Genomic DNA, 25522 nt, shown 5'->3' on the forward strand with positions numbered 1-25522 from the left:
TGAGGGCTCACGGTTCACAGTGTTTCAATACAGTTGTTGCACATTTAAAAATTAATTGTAAAACTTACACACACACACACACCCACACACACAGTGCGTTTCAATGCCTCTACAGAGAGAACCAGATCCAAATAGGACCTGCATATTACGATTGGTGGATATATCTATTTCAAATCTGTACATACCCCCTTTCTTTCTCCTCTTCCCTTGCAATTTATTTTTTGAAGAAACTAGATCATTCTGTGGTAATTCAAGCACTCTGGGTTTTACTGCTTGCACACCAGTGATGGTGGTTGACATGCTCTTTTGTCCCCAGTATTTTCTGTAATTTGGTAGTTAGATCTAAAGCCTTGTTCAGATTCAGGTTCAGATTTTGGGGATCATTAACTATAAGAGGTGCTTTGTAGTTCCAGTGTAATGGGTGTCTCTTCCTCTTTGTATTGCTGAAGCCATTACTCATACACTAGATCTGTTATTTCATTAGAGGCTGCAAAATGCTGATTTTCCAATTTTATTGTTCTCTCCACATTTATGAGCTGGAATACTTCTGTAAAAAGAAACTTCCTCATATTAACTATTTGGCTACTCCGAAGTATAGTTTGAATAGATAAGGCAAGATAAATGCTTGATTACCAATTTTCAAAATAATGAGTTGGTTCCTAGCATCCTCCAAAGTTGACCAATGAATTTTTTTTGTATCTTTATGATCTCATATACTTTAATGTATTTAATGCTTTGTTATTTCACGGCTCACGTTGTTCTTATTTAGGAATTAGGAGTTTTGAGTTGGTGGCATAACCACACAGAGATGAGCCATTGCCAGCTATTCCCAAAACGTGGTAATTTGACTCTATGTCCCTAGTAGAATATACCCTGTACACGAAAGGAACTAAAAAAGAGCCTACACTATTTTCATTGGTTATATCATTGTTTGCATTATTAGTATTGCAAATTTAAAACTTTTGCATGTGCCATAGTAGGATAAAACAGATAAGTAGTTATACAGTATTGGTGCTTTTCGGAACCATGAGTTTGAGCAAGGGAGAAAGGAGATACATGGGCAAAAGAAAGAAAAAGTGAGGTTAACCTGTCTAGTTCTAAATTTGAATAGGAAGTACCAATAAGGGCTCAGAATTTATTTTATCTTAAAAAGAATTTCCTAGCTCTGTCCTCCAAAAAGGTTCAGAAACAATGATTAAACCAGTATCACTGAGCATCACTCTCAAGTGCCACGATTATGAGCTCTGAAAAGAATCTTCTAAAGAGAATTTTTTAAGTTGCAATTAAAAAAAGCAAATCAGAGCAGTGACATAGTCATATATGAGCTACATTGAAGACCCTAAAATATTATAGGGTTGGTAGGAGAAATCCTCTGGCAATACTCAGCAGATAGTGATCCATAGGTCAAGAAGCAAGGCAGGCCAGGCACACTTTGGCCTGGAATCGCAGCACTTTGGGAGGCTGAGGCAGGTGGATTGCTTGAGCCTGGGGGTTCAAGACCAGCCTGGGAAACATAGTGAGACCCTGTCTCTACAAAACCACAAAAAATAGCCTGGTGTGGTGGCGTGTACCTGTAGTCCCAGCTACTCAGGAGGTTGAGGCTGGAGGATTGCTTAAGCCTGGGAGGTCGATGCTGCAGTGAGCTATGATCATGCCGCTGCACTCCAGCCGGCCAACAGACCAAGACTCAGTCTTGAGGAAAAAGACTCACTGATATAACAGTGGATTCCAGGTCTAAGGCAGGAAATGCCTCAGATGATTCAGATCAGAAAGAAGGAAAACATCAACAATGAATGGGGTTGTATCAAAAGTATAAAAAAACCCTTAAATTATTACCATCAGGAAAGACAAAACAATTTATATGTTCTCCATTGGTTAATGGATAAAATGCAGTTGCAAAAAAATTCTAACAGTTGTGGAAACATCAGCTTACGGAAGATAACTGACACATGCAAATGAACCAAGAGCTTCAATTATGTATACTTAGTTCCCCTGATCAACTCTCTTCATCCAGCTCCCTAACAGCATTTTTATGGCAGCAATCATGGCAGTAAAATCATTTCTCACTTTGCCTTGCAGTTGTTGATTAAGAGTATTGAGCCTTGACAAAAATATTCTAAACAAAACATCTCTGTGAGCCACTCATGACATTTTGGTGAAAAATGACTTTATTCACCTTAATGGGTCTCTGTTCTTAGTCATAGCACTGTTGATATTTTCCTCTATGTTCTGTGGAATACTGTGTTGGTGGAAAAAAAAGATATTTTCCTCCACATCAGTCTTAAGTTTGAAAACCTAGAGCAGCATCGTCTTATTAAGATAGCACACATCTGTGTGGTAGAGCAAGCTTTCAGAACAACTCCTCATATTGTTAAAAACTGGCCCTAAGTGACAAGTGTTCAAACTGCTAAGTTTTCTATACTAAATTTAAATTGAAAGTTTACCACTTAGAACTCAAGAGCAGATCTTTCACCGTGAGGTATGCTTCATGTGTGTGGCAGGTTCCAGGAATATTACTGTGTGCAAATGGTGGTTCACATTTTCTGCCATTTTTCCCTTCAGAGATTTGGCTCACCTGGTCTGGGAGTCTGCGCCACTTCTTCCCAGTTGATGCTGATCTTTTCAGATTTACGCATCTTGTGAAAATATCTTCACCTGTTTTACCAACAACCACTTTATAAATTGACATGACTTCATAGACACTAGAGTTATGGTGAACAAAGACGGGTAGAAGGGCCAAATCATTAATATGTGTGTTTTCATAACCATGATCTCTCCTCAGTTTGTAAGTCTGTCTTTTTAACCCACTAAAGCACACTGGTCAGCAGTGCAGCTCACTGAAGGCACTTTTTCCAGTTCAGTGGTTTATTTTGATGCGAATAGAGATGTGGTCCTAACTATTGTGAAGCTCCTCACCCACTTCACTTTTTCTATTCAGGCTCCAACTTCTGAAACGTTTCTGAAATAGACTCAAACCTTTAGGAGAATTTTTCCTTTCTTCTTCTTATTTTTCTGAGACAGGGTCTCACCCTGCCACCTGGGCTGGAGTAAAGTGGTATGATGTTGGCTCACTGCAGCCTCTATCTCCCAGGCTCAAATGATTCTCCCACCTCAGCCTCCCAAGTAGTTGGACTACAGGTGAGTGCCACTATGTATGGTTTTTTTAGAGACAAGGTTTTGCTATGTTGCCCAGGGTGATGTTGAACTCCCGGGCTCAAGTATCTTCCTGCCTCAGCCTCCCAAAGTGATGGGATTACAGGCATGAACCACCACACCCAGCCCAGGAAAAATTTTCATTTGCTTTGATTTAGTTTTTCATTTTATTGCCCTTAATTGAGTCTTCTCAATTTTACGTTGTCAAATTATTTTGTGATTTTTTTTCTTTGAAATTGCATACTTTACTTTTTCAATGTCACTGTAGTAGAGATGGTTTATTCCATTATTTTGTATGCTCATCTGTATCTACACTAAAATAAAACCCACCTCAGCCACTTTATGGTGTTTTAGAGGAGGCTGCTCACTACTAGTTCACTAGATGTGGCTTGCGCAGAGCTCTGGCTCTTGTAGCTGTTATGGTCACATGGTGGACGTCCAAGCCAACAACACATCTGTCACAGTCCCCGTGACTCATTGCTCTTCTGAATTTGCCTCAATAGCTTCATATTTTCACTGGTCACAGACTTGCACTTCAGACATCCTATTCTTAACCACCGATCCATGTTCCGAGTTGAAAACATAATGTTAAAATTACTATACTGGAAAAAAGGAAATTAAAAATAACTCAAAACCCCAGAACTTCTGGTTTCTTTGTGTTTGAGAACAGTTTGCTGTGGTGGAAAGTGGAAAAGTGCCCAGTGATTTGTAAACACAACATGTGATCGGGGCAACAATAGCAGGCAGCTGAAGAGATCTGGGAGGCCCATGCGTTTTTATGTAGCAAAAGTGAAAATAAAACTGGTTTCTAAGTTGGCAGACTCCTTTTTCAGATCATTTCAGGGAATTGCTGAGAAAACATATGCCCTGCCCAGCCCAGCCCTAGCCTGTGGCTGACACACTGGCCAAATGTGTTTTTGCTGCAGTGGCACGCTTGTTTGCTTTAGAAGGCGTCTGCTTTCTCCATAAATGAGAGAACGGAATTGTTCCATGTGTAGATGCACATACCACTTTGTTGTCTAATCTTTGGAAAAAATGACATAGATCAACAGAGATCAGTGGGATTTTAGGAATTTTACTTGCATATATAACATGAATATATATATATACTTTATATACATGTACATATACATATATAATATGAACTCTATTTTGGAATTTGCTTAAAACACAGGTTCAAAATTATAAAGAAAATAATGCTCACTGTTAAAGCTTAAACAATACAAAACTCTATAAATGGAAAATTTAAAATTACTCTCTCTTCCTACACTCACTACCCTTACTCCCACTACCCTCCCATTCCAATCCCTACGATTAACAACCGTTAACAACTCGCTATTTATTTTTCCAGTCTTTCTTTCTCTTTCAGTCTTTTTAATGGCACATACAAACGCATCCAAATATATCATTTTTAACTTAAATATAGGATGATATTATTTTGCAATTTGCTTTTTTTTTTAACTCAGCAATATGTCTTGGACAATTCCTTTTATTGTCTCATTTATATCAATGTACCATAATTTAATTACTCCTTTATTCATTTATGCTTATTTTCAACTTTCCACTAATCCCCTATTGAACATACTTTGTATATATGTCCTTGTGTACTTTTGTGCATTGTTTTGTGGAACAGAGTGAAATTGAAATTGCTGAGTCAATGGGCTTACACATTTAAAAAGTGAATGGATGCCACTGGATTGGCTTCTAAAATTGTATTTATTTATGTCCCGGTGAACAAAGAATAAGAACATCCTTTTACCCAAACTCTTGCCATCTGTAGTTACCATCCATTTTTAAAATCTTCTCAATCTGATAAAAGAAAATGACATTTTGTTATTTTAATTTGCCTGTTCATTCAGAAGCCTGAATATATTTTCATATGTTTATTAGTAGTGGTTTTCAACAGAGGAGATTTTGTACCTGGGGAGACATTTGACAAAGCCTGGAGACTTTTTTTTGATTGTTATAACTGGCTAGAGGGGGCTGATGGCGGTGATGATGGAGGTGGTGCACAAGCTCAGAAATCCTGGTTTATTAGCTATTTGGGTTTTTTTCTGTGAACTGCTTGCTGATTTTCTTTTTGTTGGGAACTCTTCATATTTTAGAGATGTTTTCCTTTGTTTATCGTATATATTACCAACATTTTCCCCATTTGATATTCTGTTTTTGATGTGCTGGAGAATTAAAAAAATTTAAAGTAGACATATATACTTGTCTTTTTCTTTTACACTGATATTATTGCTTTATTCTAATTAAAAGAGCAATACATGGTTGTAACAAAAAATTTAGAAAATGCAGAGAAGTATAAAAAATCATTAATATTTTTTCCTAGTTTTGTTTCCCTTAGCTTTACTGAGGTATAATTAATGAATAAAATTTGTATATATTGAAGGTATACAACATGTTTAGATATACGTGTACACTGTGAAATTATTATACAGTCACACCAATTACATATCCATCACTTCATGCAGTTACCTTTTCTTGTGTATGTGATAAGAACATTGAAGGTTTATTGTCTTAGCAAATTTCAATAATATAATACAGCATTATTAACTATAGTTACCATGCTGTCCGTTAGCTCTCCAGAATTTACTCATCCTGCATAGCTGAAACTTTGTACTCTTTGACCAACATATCCCCATTTTCCTTTCCCCACTAGCTTCTGGTAATGCCATTCTGTTCTCTGCTTTGATGACTTTTTGTAGTTTCCGCATATAAGTGAAATGCAGTATTTTTCTTTCTGTGTCTGGCTCATTTCAGTTATAATGTCCTCAGGATTCATCCATGTTGTTGCAAATGACAGAATATCCTTGTATTTTAAGGTCGAGTAATAGCCCATTGATAATGTCATGGAATTAAAAGTTAAAAAACAAACAAAAAAAGTCCCATTGTGTATATTTGCCACATTTTCTTCATTCATTCATCCATTGATGGACACCTAGGTTGCTTCCATATCTTAGCTATTGTGAAGTGTTAAAATGAGTATGGGAATGTAGACATCTGCTCAAGAAACTTGATTTCATTTCCTTTGAATACATACCCAGACTGCTGGGTCTGGTGGGAATTTATATTCCCACCAGCAGTTTGCAGGGCGTACTTTTCACCACATCCTTGCCAACATTTGTTATCTTTCATCTTCTTGATAATAGACATTTTAACAGGTGGGAGGTAATATCTGATCGTGGTTTTAGTTTCCCCAATGATTAGTGATGTTGAACATTTCTTTGTATATCTGTTGGACATTTGTAGGTATTCTTTAGAAAAATGTCTATTTGGGTTCTCTGCTTATTTTTAATTCAGATTATTTACTTATTTATTTTGTTTTGCTGCTGAGTTGTAGGAGTTTCTTATATATTTTGCATATTAGCCTATTATCAGATGTATGGTTTGCAAATATTTTCTCCCATTCTGTAGGTTGTCACTTCACTCTATGTCTCAGGTATTATGTTTAACTATTTAACTCATTTTAAGTGGATTTAAAAGATATCGTGTGAGATAAGGGTCTACTTTCATTTTTCTTCATGTGGATATCCAGTTTTCCCAGCATCATATATTAAAGAGACTATTCTTTCCCCATTGTGTACTTCTGACGCCTTTGTCTAAGATCAATTGGCCATAAGTGTGCTGATTTATTTCTAGGTTCTCTATTCTGTTCCATTGGTTTATATGTCATTTTTAATGCCAGTATCATGTTGTTTTGATTACTGTAACTTTGATTACTAGTTTTTGATTACTAGTATATTTTGAAATCAGGTAGAGTGATGACTTTAACTTTGTTCTTCTTGCTCAAGATTGCTTTGGCTATTTTGTGGGTCCATATGAATTTTAGAATTATATTTTCCATTTCTGTGAAAAATGCCATTGGATTTTTGTTTTGAGACAGGTTCTCACTCTGTCGCCCAGGCTGGAGTGCAATCATAGTTCACTGGAGCCTTGACCTCTGGGGCTCAAGTCATCCTCCCACCTCAGTCTTCTAAGTAGCTGGGAGTATAGTATAGGTGCATGCCACCAAGCCCAGCTAATTCTTACTTTTTGTGTGTGTGTGTGTGATGTATTTCATTATATTTCCCAGGTTGGCCTTAAATTGCTGGCCTCAAGTGACCCTTCCATCTTGGCCTCCCAAAGTGCTGGGATTACAGGTGTAAGCTAACACACATGGTCTGTCTTTGGAATTTTGGTAGAGATTGCATTGAATCTGTAGATTGCTTTGGGTAGTACTGACATGTAGTATTGACAGATTTACAATATTAATTCTTCCCATCTATAATCATGGGATAGCTTTCCATTTGTTTGTATAATCTTCAGTTTCTTTTTATCAATGTTTTATAGTTTTCAGTGTTAGATCTTTCACATCTTTGGTTAAATTTATTTCTGTTTTTTAAAATATTACTAATTTCAAGGAGGAGATGTTAAGAAAAAAATATTATAAATGGAATTGTTCTCTTGATTTCTTTTTTTTGAATAGTTCATTGTTAGGTATAGAAATGCTACTGATTTTTGTTTTTGATTTTGTAAACTGAAGCCTTACTGAATTTGTTTCTTAGTTCTAACAATTTTTTATTGAAGTCTTTAGGTTTTTAAAAATATATAAGATCATATTATCAGCAAACAGATAACTTCACTCCTTTTATTTGGATACAATTTATTTCTTTTTCTTGCTTAATTGTTCTGGCTAAGACTTTCAGTGCTTCATTGATTAGAAGTGGTGGGAGTGGTTATCCTTGTCTTGTTCTTAATTTTAGAGGAAAAGTTTCTAGCTTTTCACATTGAGTATATTAGCTGTGGGCGTGTCATATATGTCCTTTATTATGTTGAGGTACATTTCTTCTATACCTATTTTGTTGAGAGTTTTTATCATGAATGGATGTTGAATTTTATTAGATGCTTTTTCTGCATCTAAGATGATTTTGTAATTTTTGTTTTTTATTTTGTTAATAAGGTGTATGACATTTATTGATTTATGTATATTGAAGTACTTCTGCATCCCAAGGATAAATCCTACTTGCTTATGTTGAATGATCCTTTTAGTGTTCTGTTGAGTTTCATTTCCTAGTATTTTATTGAGGGTTTTTGCATCTATGTTCATCAGGAATATTGGCCTGTAATTTTCTCTTCTTGTATCTTTGTCTGTCTTTGGTATCAGGGTAATGCTGACCTTATAAAATGAGTTTGGAAATATTCCTCCTTTTTAAGTTTTTATGAGAGTTTGAGAATAATTGGTATTAGTTCTTTAAATATTTGGTAGAATCTAGCAATGCAGCCATCAGGTGTTGGGCTTTTCTTTGATGGTAGACTTTTATTACTGATTCAATCTCATAATCTGTTATTTGTTCAGATTTTCTATTTCTGTATTAATTTTAGTAGATTATATGTTTCTAAGAATTTGTTTCTTCTGGGTTTTTCAATTTTTGATGTATAATTGTCCATATTAGTCTCTTACAATTATATTTCTCTGGTATTGATTATGAGTCTCATTTTTCATTTCTGATTTTGTTTATTTGACTCTTCTCTATTTCTTTCTTTGTTAGTCTAGCTAAAGGTTTGTTCATTTTGTTTACTTTTTCAAAAAACTAACTTGTAATTTTGTTTTCTTTTTGTATTATTTTCTAATCCCTATTTTATTTATGCTCTGATCTTTGTTATTCCTTTTTATTTGGCTAAGTTTGGGCTTACTTTGTTGTTCTCCTATTTCTCTGGGGATGCAACATTAGGTTGTTTATTTGAGCTCTTTCTTTTATTGTGATGTAGGCATTTATTGCTATAAACTCCTCTCTGAGGACTACCGTTGTTGCATCCCATAAGTTTTGGTACGTTGTGTTTCCATTTTTGTTTACTCAAGATATTTTTAATTTTTGCTTTTGATTTCTTTGACCCATTGGTTGTTGGGGAGCATGTTGTTTAATTTCTACATGGTTGGGACTTTTCCAAGACTTCCTGTTATTGATTTCTAGTTTTATTCTATTGCTTTCAGAAAAAATATTCAATATGATTTCAGTCTTCTTAAATTTGTTAAGACTTGTTTGTAGCCTAATATATGATCCATTCTAGATAATATTTTATGTGCACTTGGAAAGAATGTGTATTGTGCTGCTGTTGAATTGAATTTTTGTATATGTCTGTAAGGTTTATTTGGTCTGTAGTGTAGTTCAAGTTCAATGTTTTCTTTATTGATTTTTCTATCTGGATGATGTATTCATTGCAAAGAGTAGGACATTGACGTTCCCTATTATTGTTGTATTGCTGTCTGTTTCTCCCTTCAATTCTGTTAATATTTGTTTTATATATTAGATGCTTCTATTTTGGGTGCATATATATTTACCATTGTTATATCCTTTTGCTCAGTTGACCCTTTTATTATTATAGGATTGCCTTCTTTGTGACAGTTTTTGACTTAAATTCTATTTTGTCTGATACACATATAGTCACTTTTGCTCTCTTTTTGTTACCATTTGCATGGACTATCTTTTTCCATCTCTTTACTTTCAATCTATGTATGTTCTTAAATTAAGTCTCTTTTAGGCAGCAAGCCTATAGTTGTATCTTGTAGTGATAGTTAATACTGAGTGTCAACTTGATTGGATTGAATGATGCAAAGTATTGATCCTGGGTGTGTCTGTGAGGGTGTTGCCTAAGGAGATTAACATTTGAGTCAGTGGGCTAGGAAAGGGAGGCCCACCCTTTATCTGGGTGGGCTGCAATCTATTCAGCTGCCAGCCTGGCTAGAATATAAGCAAGCAGAAAAATGTGAAAAGAAAGACTGGCTTACCCTCTCAGTCTACATCTTTCTCCTGGGCTGGATGCTTCCTGCTCTTGAACATGGGACTCCAAGTTTTTCAGTTTTGGAACTTGGACTGGCTCTCCTTGCTCCTCAGCCTGCAGATGGCCTATTGTGAGACCTTGTGATCATGTGAATTAATACTTAATAAACTCATATATATATAATAGACTCATATATATACACACATGTAAGTTTATTATATATATGAGTTTAGTGTATATGTATATATATGTGTGTGTGTATATATATATATATTCCATTAATTCTGTCTCTCTAGAGAACCCTAATACATTTGTTTTCTATTGTTATCTATTCATCTACTCTATGTCTTTTGAGTGAGGAATTTAATCTATTTACATTTAAAGTAATTATTGGTAGGTAAAGACTTGCTATTGTCATCTTGTTAATTGTTAATTGTTTTTGGACTATTTTATAGTAACTTTATTCCTTTCTTCCTCTCTTCCTTTGTGATTTGATTTTTTATTGTGATGGTATTTGATTTGATTTCTTTATGTTTTGTGTATTTAATACAGGTTTTCTTTTTTGTGGTTACCATTAGGCTTACATAAAACATTGTTATAAAAGTTTATTTTAAGATGATAATAACTTAATTTCAACTATGTAAGAAACTCTACACTTTAACTTCTTCCTTCTTCACATTTTATGTTATTGCTGTCATGATTCATATATTTTTATATTGTATAGCCATTAACAAATTATTGTGCTATGATTGTTTTTTAATATTTTTGTCTTAATTTTTGTCAAAATTAGAAGAGATTTACCATTACAGTATTATTTTGAATATGACTATATTCTTATCTTTATAGTGAGTTTTATACTTTCATGTTTTTATGTTGTTACTTAATGTCTTTTCATTTTAACTTGAAGAACTCCCCTTAGTGTTTCTTATAAAGCAGGTGTAGTGGTGGTGAACTTCCTTAGCTTGTTTGTCTGTCATGTGTAGTATTCTTGAATAGCAGGTTTTTTTTTTCTTTCAGCACTTCGAATACATCATCCCACTGTCTCCTGGTGGGCCAGGTTTGGCCTTATGGGGGTTGCCTTGTATATGGTCAGTTGCTTTTCTTTTGCTGCTTCAAAATTCTTTTCTTGTCAACTTGATTATAATATGTCTCAGTGAAGATCTCTTTATGTTTAATCAATCTGGAGTTCTTTGAGCTTCATGGATCTGGATATTTTCTTCTCCAGATTTGGGAAGTTTCGTTTTTTTTTAAATAAGCTTCTTCCCTTTTTCTGGGACTCTTGTAATATATATATTGATTTGCTTGATATCTCATAAGTCTTGCAGGCTTTCTTTACTCTTTTCCTCTGACTGGGTCATTTCAAATGACATAAATTCAAGCTTACTGGTTCTTCTGTTTGATTAAGTCTGCTGTTCAAGCTCCCTATTAAATTTTTCAGTTCAGCCATTATGTTCTTTAGCTCCAGAATTTCTGTTCAGTTCTGTTTTATGGTTTCTCTTTGTTGAACTTCACATTTTGTTCATGTGTTGTTTTCCTGATTCCATTTAGTTATCAGTCTGTGTTCTCTTGTAGCTCACTGAGATTCTATAAAACAATTATTTTGAGTTGTTTACCAGGGAGTTCATAGATAGCCACTTCATAAGGGTAAGTTATTGTTGTTTTATTTTATTCTTTTGGTGGTGGTATGTTTCTCTGGTTATTTGTGATCCTCATGGCCTTGGCATATTTGAAGATGTGGGCATCTCTTCCAGCCTTTGTAGACTGGCTCCAGCAGGGAAAGCCCTTTAACAGTCAGCTTTTCAGAGAATCTGGGTGAGCCAGCTATTGGGTCTGCAGGCAGGCTTGCTACTGAAGTCCTCAGGAAGTATGGGTTGGTACCTGGGTTGGTAGAGGAGGGCCTGTGGCTTGAGTTATGTGCATGGGCCTGGTGCATGGGTTTTTGGGGTGGGCCTGGAGTTGAAGTTCACAGGGGCTGGCCTGGCACTGTGGCAGGCCTGTAGCCTGAGTCTGTGGAGGATAGCTTAGTACTAGGAAGGACCTGCTACTTGAGTACACAGGGATAGGTCTGGTCCTGCATCTGTAGGAGCTGGGCTGGCATGGCATCAGGGCCCATTGGGGTAGGCCTGTGTCTGTGTGCAGGCCTCGACTGGAATGGTCCTGGAGCATGAGTCTATGGGCATTGGCCTGTATCCTGGGTCCACGATAGTGGGCCTGGATCTTAGCCCCATGGAGATGAGGGTGAATCCTGGGTCTATGTGAGCTGTGTGCTACTGGGGCAGGGCTGGAGCATGAGTCCATTGTTTTACTTGATTTTTATCTCTAGGGCATCTTAGTTTTTCTCATAAAGTCTTTCTCATGTCCTATATTTTATTCTAGTATCTTCATAATTTTATTTATTTCCATGTTTAGATCTTTAACTGGAGTTAATTTTTGTGTGGATATCACAAAATTTTAAGAATCTTTAATGAATAACCTTTCACTTTCAAATCTATAAGTAATATTGATGTTATAAAAAGATACACCAGGTTTATCCAGTGGTGCCCTCTGAGTACACTTTTGGGGTGATAAGTGAGGAACCAAATTACACATTTAAACTTCCTAATAGTGCCTTGAAAGCTCTCCATAGTCTGTCTCCAAACATTTTTTCCAATTTCTTCCTAACCTGCCACTTCCTTCAGAAAGTCTTTTGGGATTTCTCAGCTTGCATGGATGTTTTTTAATCACACAGATCACTTTAATAAGTTATGCCTCCTGGGGGTTTTGTTTTATTATTATTGTTATTGTCAGTAGTAATAATATATTTTAAGGAAGTTTTTTAATCTAATTAGTCAACCAGCTTCTTGGAGGCAATTTTGTGTTTCCCAATTCAGTGTTCCTGTACACAAAAGGTATTTGAAAGCATTTCTCTAAAATGAATGAGAATATGCTGCCATTTTCAGGGTCTGGGGTTAAGATACATGAGAAGATGACAGAACACGTGTGTGTGTGTGTTTGTGTGTGAGCGCGTGCGTATGTGTGTGTGTGTGTGCGTGTGTGTGTGTGTGTGTGTGTGTGTTGAGCAGGACTGGGGAACTGGGATCCCTTTGCTGCTCCTTTGAGGGAAGGAGGGGCTGGCAAGAGGGCAGGGAAGGACCTATGCCCAGTTTTGCCGCTGACTCTCAGCATGGCCTTGGGAAGTTTCCTCCCTGTTGTAATTTCCTCCCCTGAAAAGAAGCTGGACTTCAGAGAGAGAAATATAAGCTCCATGAAAACAGGAACTATCTCTTTTTGCTTTACATGGTCTCCCCAGCCCTTTGCATGGCATTTGATGCTAATCATTTGCAAGGTGAATGAATGAATGAACAAATGAATGAATGAATAGATAGGAATGTTCTTTATGCTGCCATGTCCTGTCTCATGCACCTGACAGCCATTATGAATCAATTGGGACCTTTTTTTCCTCTAAACATCAATGTAGCTTTGTTGTAGGGTGGTTATAACAAACTCTGGTAATCAATTGGTGTTGGTGCCAGGAACATCAATTAATTGCCAGGAAACTCGTTTGCAGCTCTGTGTTTCGAGTCCCTGAGTTCCCTAGAGGGAGTCCTGCCGGGGCTTGTTTTGTGAGTTCCGGTCCCGAGCGGACTCATGGCCTGCTCTCCTGAAGGACAGAGGTGTGGGCCAGGCATACATACTCCCAAGCGCCCCTGCAGGTAGATGCTGTTCATCCTACCAGGGCTCTGCTTTATTCATGGGCTTGGAATTCCCATAAAATCAACTTGCTGTGAGGGGCCCCTGGGCCTGGGGTTTTTGTAAGGAAATGGGAACAATTAATGGGCTTATCTGATGCAAAGTAATGCTGCTAATGATTTATTAATTATCATGAGGCTTATCTTTCCGCTTCTTATTAATCAAAGATGTTTTGGAATTCTGGGGCTCCACATGCGGGGAGCAGACCTAGATACAGCCTTGTGTGAGGGTATGTGATCTGGAGCCAGGTGCCTCTAGCTTCCCTTGAACCTGTTCCAGCCTACTGCATCCTGACGGGTATTCCCTTGGATTGTGTGTAAGGAGATGAAAAGGGCAAGAGAAAAGGAGTACCACATTGGGTCAAACACCTACTGTGTGCCAGGCATTGTGCAGGGTACGCTATATCCACCTTCATTTTCTACCTACAAAGGAGGGTTTATTGTTTTCATTTTTTCAGATGAGGAAGCTAAGGCCAAGAGATGTTAAGGAGGTTGTCCAAGTCATGCAATTAGAAATGGAGCTTGGTTTTGCACCTGAGTATGTCTGACCCAAAAGTGGATGCCTTTCAACTGGGAAGGCCTAAATGAGTCTGGTGCAGCACCCCTGGGCAGAGCTGAGATGAGAGTCCAGCTCTACAGTATATGTTCTGGGACTACAAAAGAAGGGGGGTGGTCACAGTTCTTTTCTTGGGCCTTAAGGCTTTTGCTATCTCATGGGTGAGGCAAGATTCATACCCAGGAAACAGGTAGGGACCCCTAGGCTCAGGGTATACCTACATGGGTGCCCACTATTCCATCCCATGTGTCTCAGTGCTGGTGGCAGTGCTTCATTGAGGTCAGGGACTTGTTGAGGTCTTAGAGGTTCCACAGGGTGGGATAGATGGGACACTATGGGGAGGGTGTTTAGGCAAGGGAAATGGTGTGACTAGGGAGGGTCAGAAATGACCATGGTTTATTGAGTGGGGTAGCAAAAGACTGTGTGCTTTTGTGGGAGGGACTTCTGGGGAGGCACCCATGGTAGGGCATGAGGAGGGGCCATTACAGAATTGGACCTAGGAGCTAGTGGCCCTTGCCCTCATGACCACTCTTTTATCCCAGCAAAGTCACTGAGGTCTTTTGGTGAATGGTCAAACAATAACAGGTGAGAGAGAGAGAGAGAGAGAGAGAGAGAGAGAGTGAGAGAGAGAAAGAATGAATGTGAATGCATAGGTGAAGACGAGTGAAAGTTGATGTGTATAAATGTGTATACTTGTGGGAGTGTGTTTTCAGACCTGAGATTCTGTATAAGTGTATAAACATTTGAATAACTGTGGGTGGGAATGTTCTATGTGTATGTGTGAGAGAGTGTGCAACCATTTGTGTGTTTGCATGATTGTGCATTAGTGTGAGTATGTTTTTGTGTGAAATAGGTGTGTGTGTGTGATTGAAAGGGAGCTATGTGAGTATGTGAGGGAATATATGTGAGTATGGTATTGTATGTCTGTCGGTCTTTGCTCTTGTGTGAAGCTGCGTTTGTGTGTGTGCTGTGGGGCTTTGGACAACCTGAATTCTTGTCCAATGTGGTAGAAGGGGCAAAGGGAGCTATGGGAGGGCAGAGAGGAGGCAAAGAGGGCTCTCTGCTAGGGACCCTAGGGAGAGGAGCTGAGAGCCTTGCCATTTCAGGTATAGCTGAGGTGCTTCTCAGACAGGGGAGCCTTCAGGTGAGCCCACCTTCTGCCCATGAAGTGGGAACCCCTGCAGCCTCACCTTTTGAATGACAGGTAGGTACTTGGGGGCCCCAGGGTAGGGTGAGAAACCAGACCAGGAGCTCAGAGCCATCATCTTTGGGCTGTCACCCAAGCTATCCCCCACTCCCAGCCAGGCCTGGATGGCTTTGAGGCTGTTCCCCTCCTCAACTCCTGGATGTGGTGCAAATAACCATGTGGCCATTGTGGCAGAGGAGAGCTTCATGGTGTTGGTGTGACCAAAGATCCACAGGTACCCTGGGTAGGGAGGGCAGCCATGGAGCTACATGTTGGGTAATGTCCTCCACAGCCCACTTCATCCCACCTAGGCTGGCTGGGTAAAGGTCCTTGGTTCCTGAGGTCACCTCTGTCAGCATGTCTCTGTTCCACAGGGAGGTCAGCTGGCCCAGAAACCCACATGGCTTTCTGCAACACCCAGCTATTCAAAACATTTCCTAGGACAATAATCCCTTTTTACTCAGTAGGGTGATTAAATTCTTCATGGAGGTTCATCTTGTGGACAAATAGAAGATGGGGTAGGAGAGGCATTGGGAGCAGGCCCTGCCTTAGGCTTCACTGAGGCTTGGGTCTTCTCCTAGCTCCTCCACTTAAGGGCCCTCTGAGTATTATGATCTTTCCTATCCTATCTGTCCTCCCTACTCTCTGTGGGGCTGGTCCTTACACCTCCTGCACACTTACTGGCTTAGGATTTAAGTCTGCTAGCTTTGGGGGTCCCATGCCTGCAGCCGTCCTGAGCCCAGGTCAGGTGCCTCCTCCACAGCTGCCTGAAAGCCTGGGAAGGGTGACTTCTGCACACTGCTCTGCTCTTGGCGTAGAGGCGAGGGGGGGTGAGGTTGGGGGTTGGAGGGTGAGAAGGATGAGGTAGGGTGGGGGAGTTGGTGGGAAGGGCTGTTGCCCTGCCTGCATCCGGGTGGGCCTGGCTCACTTCAAGCAGTTAGGCTCCAGCTGCAAACTCCCAAACACATACTTTGGGAGGTCAGCCTGGCCCGAGGCTAGGGCATTCCATTATTCTGGTGACATATCTTTGAACCTGCTGCAATTCCTGCACCCCCAGCTCAGGCCCCGGTCTCATCGGCAGAACCACTGCCTGATTCACCTCCCTACTTGCTTTCTTACTCTTCCTGGAGGAGTGCTCAGCCCTTGACTGGTTCCTGGTTAGAAATGCGGAAATGGTGCAGGGAGGCTGTGCCTGGAATCCCTCCATTATGGTCCCTTGGCCTAAGCACTAACCTAGCTCTTCTTTTTAAATGCAAATTCATTTGGGGGTGGGGGTGTAAAATGTGAGCTGCTTAATAGCTGAGCCTGGGAGATTTTTTCTGTATTTTCCTTCAATAGCAGGCTCATGAGGAAGAGGAAAGAGCCCTGGAAAGGAAGAAGCTAGTGTTAGGTTGTTTCGTAATTTATATTTCTTTTTTTGATCTAGCTCTGTCCCTACTTCTGATTTCAACAGCTCTATCTACAAAAAGTCCTTTCCACATTCTGAAGTATTGAAAATGGCACCCAGAAAATGTGGCCAGGAAAAAGGATCCTGGGTAGGGATAGATAGGTCTGCTTTTTAACCCTGGCTAGGCTGTCATTTGCAGGGTGACAATCAACAAGTCTTTTAACCTCTCTGAGCCCTGGTTCCTCAAGCCACCAGATCTACATTACCAAGCCCCCTCCTGTCTGTGCCTCTGGGTCCTTGGATGTCATCTGCCTGCACTCAGGGTCACAGGTCACTCATGCTTGTGGTTGGGAAACCTGCTGCCTGTGGGGCTGGAGGGAAGGCCTGCTGCTTGATGTGTGTGCAGATGTAATATGTGGGAATGGTGGAGATCACCAGCCCAGGGGATGTGCAAAGTTGAGGCTGGTTGGAGGAGCCTTTGAGGGTTCTGCTGGATGGATGGTCTCTTCCCAGGGAGGTAGTTCCTTCCCCACCAAACTCACCATCTATTATATAATAAAAGAGTCAGAATTCTGGAAATGATTCACTATAGTGGAGATCATTGTTTTGTTCTTTTGAGCAAAGGGCACTCATTCATTAAACACTTGCTACCAACTGCGTGCTTTACATGCTTATTTCATCCTCATGACAAAACAGGTATTTGTGCTTTCAAGAATTTCACAGGTGAGGAAGCTGAGGCTCAGAGAGGTTAAACAACTTGCCTGGCATTGTTCAAGAAGTAATTGGCTAGAATAGGGTTTGAACCAAGGTCTATCTCTGTTCATTTCTCATTGTTTCTTTGGGACTATCTGCTATTCAGTCAGGTACTCAGAGAAGTTCTCTCTTTTCTTGTGGCATTTTTGTCTTCTCCACTGGGGCTTTGTGAACACCCATTGCTGCACTTCCTATCCCCCAGAACATTAGATCTCAGGCTTTCCTGGGGTCCTGTGGTCTGGGAGAAAGGGGTTGGTCACTGTTTTCTATAGAGTTAGGGGTATAGGATGTCACTACTGCACAGAAGAGTTCATTTGTGAAGAAAAATCTGAAGAAGGCAGTGCTTAATCTAGAAGAAATTTACTTTCTTGGTAAATTTTCAGGCAGCAGAGAAGGCAGAAGAGATTGATTCATACCTACAGTCTTCCCAGACTCTCAGATGACACTGAAACATTCCACCTTTATGAAAAGCTAGCGTTTCCCTGAGCACAGGCTGGCCTCTGGCCTCCTTTGGCTGAGTTACAGGAAATTTCTTTCCACTGTTTCTTCCTCAAATAGAATTATTATCCCCATGCAAAAGTCGTAGTCAGTTTTAGAAAATAAAAAATAACACAGAGAAGTTAAAAAAATGCAAAAGTGATCGTTGGTGCAGAGAGCTGGGTCCTAGTCCTGGTTCCAGCTGGGATCCTGGTGGCCTTGGGCAGTGCTCCTTCCTTCTCTGGGTTTTAATATCTTCATGTATAAAATGTGTGGGTTGGACCAGTCAGGACTCTCTTATTGGCAGATGACAAAAAACAACCAAATTGGCCTAAGTAGAGAAGAGAATTATATTGGTTCATGTAAATGAGAAGCCCAGGGTAGCTTTGGCTTCATGAATGGATGGATCCAGGGGCTTCTGCCCACATGTGATTAGAATTCAGTCTCTGTCTCCCTCTGCCTGTCTGTTTAGAAGATGGAACAGAGAAGAGACCATATTCTCTCTGTCACTGCAGTGGGTCTTGCGAGTAGCTCTGATTGGCCCTACTCTGCTCTATCTCTGAACCAATCAGGCTGGGGATGAAATGTGATGATTGGCCAGGCCTAGGTCATGTGATCTCTATAAATAAAGGTGGGAGGTATGGAGTCCAGTTCCATCCAAACCACATAGCCTGAGCTGGAGGCAGGGCTCTTAGCAGAAAAGGGGATATTTCTTTTCCCCTTTTGGGCAGACCCCAACCACTGCTACCTATCATTACTAGGTAAGTGATTTTTAATATCAGGAAGAACTTTAGGGCTATCTATAGATACTGAAGTATTTCTCCAAAATCAATAAAGATTTAAATGGTTTGAGGAAACTGTTTATCACACTTAGCTGCTTTACTATTGGTATTTCACATGGTTTTCATTTGACAATTTTTTTGCCTTTGCTCGTCGAAAAAGCCCAGAAGTATTGGAATAGATGATGTGTAAGATTTCCATTTAGAATGTTCTAGTAGATTATATGCCAAAGTGAATAATTTTGTTCAGTTGAGGGCATATATTAAGTAGTAAACCTTTAGCTCCGCTCTGCCATGTCCGTCCTTCTGGCTTTATTAACATCTTTGTCAAGCCAGAGCCAAGTCTGCCCTCCCCTCACCCTCAATAACCCAGTAGTTTCATGCTTTACAAGCTCTTACAGATGAAAAAGGTAACTCCTTTCAGTGCAAGCACGACCAGGTGCTGGTCCTTGCTTTTGTCAGCCCGATTGCTGAGTTACTTAGAGACAGAGGTACTTCCTAAATGCCATTTTCTGGTCTGAATAACATGAAGCCAAAAGAAAGGAGCTCTTAAGGACAGGCCAATATTAAGATTTGGGGGCAAGAGGACAAATGGAGGTCTTCACATCACATGTCTGTATATTTATCCGTTACAAGTCAAGCTAACAAAGTAAAATTTCTTTCATCCTACCTTGATAAATGTACCTCTGCAATGACCTAAAGGGCTGGATTTAAATTTAGAATTCTCAGACCTCCCTCATGAATTACATGCCACATAATGGCATCTGGAATGGTGTGAATCCTTTGTAGAAAGTTTCGCATTTGCTTTTCCCATATCTCTCAGAGATATCACTATCTATGGCAGCTATAGTTCTACAAATATGTTTATCAAATAATAAGACTTGAAAGTTGAAATTGTGTTTTGATCCATGGGCTTCAGAAGGGATGTTGGGTTAGCAGGCATGAAAACATATTAATCTCTTTGTGTATCTTCATCAGAGCTATTGGGTAACCAGGTGCATTGTCAATGAGCAGTAATATTTGGAAAGGAATCTTTTTTTTTTCCTGAGCAGATTTCAACAGTGAGCTTAAAATATTCAGTAAAGCATTCTGTTAACAGATGTGCTGTCATCCAGGCTTTGTTGTCCCATTAATAGAGCACAGAGAGTAGATTTAACACAATTCTTTAGGGCTGTAGTATTTTCTTAATGATATATAAGCATTGGCTTCAACTTAAAGTCATCAGCCGGATCACAAGGTCAGGAGTTCAAGACCAGCCTGGCCAACATAGTGAAATTCCATTTCTACTAAAAGAATAGAAAAATTAGCTGGGCATGGTGGCATGCACCTATAGTCCCAGCTACTTGGTAGGCTGAGGCAGGAGAATCACTTGATCCCAGGAGGCGGAGGCTGTGGTGAGCCAAGATCATGCCACTGCACTCCAGCCTGGGCAACATAGCAAGACTGTGTCTCAAAAACAAAACAAAACAAATCAAAACAAAACAAAACACAAAGGTCATCACTGCATTAGCCCTTAACAAGAGAGTCAGCTTATTCTTTGAAGTTTTGAAGCCAAGAATTGACTTCTCTAATTATAAAAGTTGTAAATGGAATCTTCTTCCAATGTAAGGCTGTTTGGCTGCATTGAAATTCTATTGCTTAGTGTAGCTATGTTCATCAATGACTTTAGGCTAGATCTTTGGATAACTTGCTGCAGCTTCCACCTCAGCACTTGCTGCTTCACCTTGCACTTCTGTTATAGAGATGGTTTCTTCCCTTAAACCTCATGAACCAACCTCTGCTAGCTTTCAACTTTTCTTCTGCAGCTTCTTTACTATAGAATTGAAGAGAGTGAGGTCCTTGCTGTGGATTAGGCTTAGGCTTAAGGGAATGTTGTGGCTGGTTTGATCTTCTGTCCAGACCACAAAAACTTTATATCAGCAGTAAGGCTGTTTAACCTTCTTGTCATTCATGTGTTCACTGGAGTAGCACTTTTAATTTCCTTCAATAACTTTTGCTTTGCAATCACAACTTGGTTAACTGTTTGGTGCAAGAGGCCTAGCTTTCAGCCGATCTCAGCTTTTGACATATCTTCCTCACTAAACTTAATCTTTCTAGCTTTTGATTTAAAGTGAGGCATACAACTCTTCCTTTTACTTTGAATCCTCAGAGGCCATTATAGGGTTATTAATTGGCCTAGTTTCAATATTGCGTTTTAGAGAATAGGGAGGCACAAGGAGAACAAGAGAGATGGGAATGGCCAGGCGGCCATTCACATTCAGAACACATTCTTGATAAATGTGTGTGTTCTCACATTTGCAGTCAGAGCACACACATTTATCAAGATTGTCTGCCTTCCTATATGGGCATGGTTCATGGTGCCCCAGAACAATTACAATGATCACATCAAAGACCACTGATCACCATAAAGGCATGATAATAAAAATTGGAAATATTGCAAGAATTATGAAGGTGTGCACAGAGACACTAAGCATATGATGTTGGAAAAGAGGTGCTTATAGACTTGCTTGATGCTGGGTTGCCGCAAACTTTCAAGTTGTTAAAAAAAAAAATGCACTACCTGTTAAGTGCAATAAAGTGAAACACAATAAAATGGCAATTGTCCACAGTAGCTATGTCTTAGCTAGTTGCTAACAGAGTAGCAGGAAGGCATATTGGAGGTTTCAGCTGAGCGGCTGAGATACTATCGAATGAAGGTTCAATATCAATGTTAGTGGTGAGGCTGTGCAGGATGTGCATTTTTAAAAGGTACTCTGAGAGCATTTGTTTCATGACTGTAAAAACCCCTCATCCCGGAGGGAATTGGAGAAGAAATATTTTGGTGAAAGGTACTGGAGTGGGGTGGTAGGAGCTGTCTGCTCCCACCTCAGGCTGGTGGGAAGTGTTTCCAGGCTCACTCAGAGAACCCAGCAAGGTCATATGGCCTGGGGCAGTGAGCAGGGAGTTGTGTTCTGCATTCTTAGGATTTGTGGGTGCTTCCCATGGGCCAGATGTACACAAGAACTGGCTGAGAGCCATTTGTTCTGCTGCCTAAGGGTTCTGCATGAAAGGGGTCACCGAAACCATCTCCACTACCTGTGGGATCCAGACCTCATCTCCTGGCCAGCCTTGGAGAATCATCTTTCTCTTTTCAAACACCCTTCCCTCTTCTCTGTCAGGACTCTGGTCATAATTCTCTCAATAAGCCTGGGGACAGAGCCTGCTAGTTGTCCCCAGGATCCATTCTGCCCTTACTCCACAGCAATAAGATTTGTAGCTGGGCACAGAGATGTATAGCTGGAGACTATATTTCTTGGTTTCCCTTGTAGCTAAGGTGTGACTTTGTCAGTAAGTTCTTATTCGTGGATTCTGAGTAGAAGAGATGTGTGAGGGATGTGCTGGTAATTATTTAACAACGAGCTCTTCATAGAAAATAAGCCTTGACTGTAGTGTTTGTGAGTTTCCACGGTGTTAGTATTCTAACCATGGCTGACTTCAAGCTACAAATGTGGATTGAAGAGAGATGTGCACAACCATCTCTTGGAGCCAGTGAGATCCAGCACACCACGGGGGCTGCTTCTGGCTCATGCCCTTACAGTACCCAGGCTTGGGCCCATCATGTTCTTTACCCGCTTCCTTCATGCTGGCTGTGATGCAGACATGGTAGAAAGCCATCTTGTGCCATGCTGAAGAGGGCAACACTCCAGGGGTGGTAGACCAAGAGGAGAAAGGGAGCTTGGGCCCCAGTGGCTATGGGGGCAGAGAGGCTATTTTGGTTCACAAATTTACATGAGGGTAAAATAAACATCAATCTTATTTAAGTCATTTTGGTTTTAGGGTCTTCACCACAAACAGCTGAATCTATGAAGTTTAATTCACCCAGAAGTCCATAAAAAGCGAAAGAGAGGTTGTCATTCAGCAGCTTCTGCTTCCTGCCCGGCAGTACCTGCCTCTCCTGAGGACTGGAGGGGCACCAGGTTAAAGGCCTAGCATGAGGGAGGGAGAGGAAAACACGGACTTTCTGTCTTGGTGAATCATGCTGTCCAAATTGTTGTAGTCCATCTTTCTACTTGGCTGCGGATTTCTAGAGAGCCCCTGATGGCCAGATAGCACATTTGGTCACACCCTAGACATCAGATATGTATGACAGGTCTGGGTTTGGCTTCACTTTGGTTCGTGGAGAGGCTTGACCTTTTCTTTGTGCTAGCAGCCCAGTTGCTGTCTCTCTTCCCACCTTCTGCCTGGTCTCTGTCTCAGTCTGCCTTTTCCTCAGGGCATGGCATCCCACATAGATTGCTGATGATCATCCAGCCACCATGTGAGGTTCAATGCCTGAGGACTATTCTTGCCATTTGACAGACGAGCGAACCAAAGCCCAGATAATCTGTCTTGTTTGTGTAATCTCTGAATAGTTTAACTTCCTTAACTGACTGTGGGGTCTAGGGAGGCAAGGATCATGCCTGGTCTGTTAGCTGTTGTATTCTCAGTGCTCCCCTCAGTGCCTGCTTTGGGACTGGCATTCAGTGAATGTTTGTCGATTCCCTTAATAAAAAGAAGCCTCGTTGCAGAGGGATTTTTGCAGAGCTTAAGCAGAATTTTGGTCCTCAGCCTGGTATACTTTCAAGTGTAAGAATTATTGGAAGCACATTGGAGATGTTAAAAGATTCAAAACAACCATCAACAAGCTGGCAGGGACCATGTCAATCACTGTGGAGTGTCCTAGCATGTCTGTGAGGCCCCCAGAGCAGACCACTCTTGACTTCTTATGTGCAGTGTTCCTTTCCAGGTGTGCTTACTGTCCCATGGGGCCCCTTACTTGGTCACAGGCACACTTGTTGTGGGTGTTGGTGGAGGCCCCATCTTTCTTTGATGCCAGCCTGACAGGCAGCCTTCTCACCATTTGTAGCCCTTTCTACTTTTGGTCATACAACCTATCCAACTGTGAACTAAACCCAAATATTCTCTTTTTGGAATTGAGCTATTCTTTTTATTCTTTTTTTTTTTTTTTTTTTNCTTACTCTGTCACCCAGGCTAGAGTACAGTGGTGTGATCTTAGCTCACTGCAGCCTCTGCCTCCTGGGTTCAAGTGATTCTCTTGCCTCAGCCTCCCAAGTAGCTGGGATTACAGACGTGCACCACCACATTTTTGTATTTTTAATAGAGATGGGGTCTCCCTGTATTGGTCAGGCTGGTCTTGAACCCCTGGCTTCATGTGATCCACTCACCTTGGCCTCCCAAAGTTCTGGGATTACAGGCATCAGCCACTGTGCCCAGCCCAAATTGAGTTATTTTTTAAGCAGGTCATAGGTTAGACCAGTTGTTTTTATTTATTTATTTTTTTACATATATATTTTATTGCACTTTAGGTTCTGGGGTACATGTGAAGAACATGCAGGATTGTTGCATGGGTACATACATGGCAATGTGGTTTGCTGCCTTCATCCCCATCACCTATATCTGGCATTACTCCCCATGTAATCTTTCCCCAACTCTCTACCCCCGACTGTCCCTCCCCTAGACCCCCCCAACAGACCCCAGTGTGTGATGCTCCCCTCCCTGTGTCCATGTGTTCTCATTGTTCAACACTCGTCTATGAGTGAGAACATGCAGTGTTTGATTTTCTGTTCTTGTGTACGTTTGCTGAGAATGATGGTTTCCAGGTTCATCCATGTCCCTACAAAGGACATGAACTCATCATTTTTATGGCTGCATAGTATTCCATAGTGTATATGTGCCACATTTTCCCTGTCCAGTCTATCATCGATGGGCATTTCTGTTGGTTCCAGGTCTTTGCTATTGTAAACAGTGCTGCAATGAACATATGTGTGCATGTGTCTTTATAATAGAACAATTTATAATCCTTTGGATATATAGCCAGTATTGGTATTGCTGCGTCAAATGGAATTTCTATTTCTAGGTCCTTGAGGAATAGCCACACTGTCTTCCACAATGGTTGAAGTCATTTACACTCCCACCAACAGTGTGAAAGTGTTCCTATTTCTCCACATCCTCTCCAGTATCTGTTGTCTCCCAATTTTTTAGTGATTGCCTTTCTAACTGGTGTGAGATGGTATCTCAATGTAGTTTTGATTTGCATTTCTCTAATGACCAGTGATGAGGAGCATTTTTTCATATGTTTGTTGGCCTCATATATGTCTTCTTTTGAAAAGTGTCTATTCATATCCTTTACCCACTTTTGAATGGGTTTGTTTGTTTTCTTCTTGTAAATCTGTTTCAGTTCTATGTAGATTCTGGATATTAGCCCGTTGTCAGATGGTTAGATTGCAAAAATTTTTTCCCATTCTGTTGGTTGCTGGTTCATTCTAATGATTGTTTCTTTTGTGGTGCAGAAGCTCTGGAGTTTAATTAGATCCCATTTATCTATTTTGGCTTTTGTTGCCAATGCTTTTGGTGTTTTGGTTATGAAGTCCTTTCCTATGCCTATGTCCTGAATGGTTTTGCCTAGGTTTTCTTTTAGGCTTTTTACGGTGTTAGGTCTTATGTTTAAGTCTTTAATCCATCTGGAGTTAATTTTGGTGTAAGGTGTCAGGAACGGGTCCAGTTTCTGCTTTCTGCACATGGCTATCCAGTTTTCTCAACACCATTTATTAAACAGGGAATCATTTCCCCATTGCTTGTTCTTGTCAGGTTTGTCAAAGATCAGATGGTTGTAGATGTGTGGCATTACCTCCAAGGCCTCTATTATGTTCCATTGGTCTATATCTCTGTTTTGGTTCCAGTACCATGCTGTTTTGATTACTG

General features: G+C 40.3%; 1 protein-coding gene across 1 annotated transcript in view; it reads left to right on the forward strand.

Annotated features, from left to right (window-relative positions):
- MRPS22 (mitochondrial ribosomal protein S22) overlaps positions 1-25522 on the forward strand; it is a 257041-nt gene that overhangs the window by 82159 nt on the left and 149360 nt on the right. The window contains exon 2 of the mRNA XM_017523705.2: positions 10933-11003. The gene's annotated coding sequence lies outside the window, so the exon portion shown is untranslated. The remainder of the gene's footprint in view (positions 1-10932; positions 11004-25522) is intronic.

The sequence above is a fragment of the Cebus imitator genome, unplaced genomic scaffold, assembly GCF_001604975.1.
Source record: "Cebus imitator isolate Cc_AM_T3 unplaced genomic scaffold, Cebus_imitator-1.0 Scaffold30, whole genome shotgun sequence".
Classification (NCBI taxonomy): Eukaryota; Metazoa; Chordata; class Mammalia; order Primates; family Cebidae; genus Cebus; species Cebus imitator.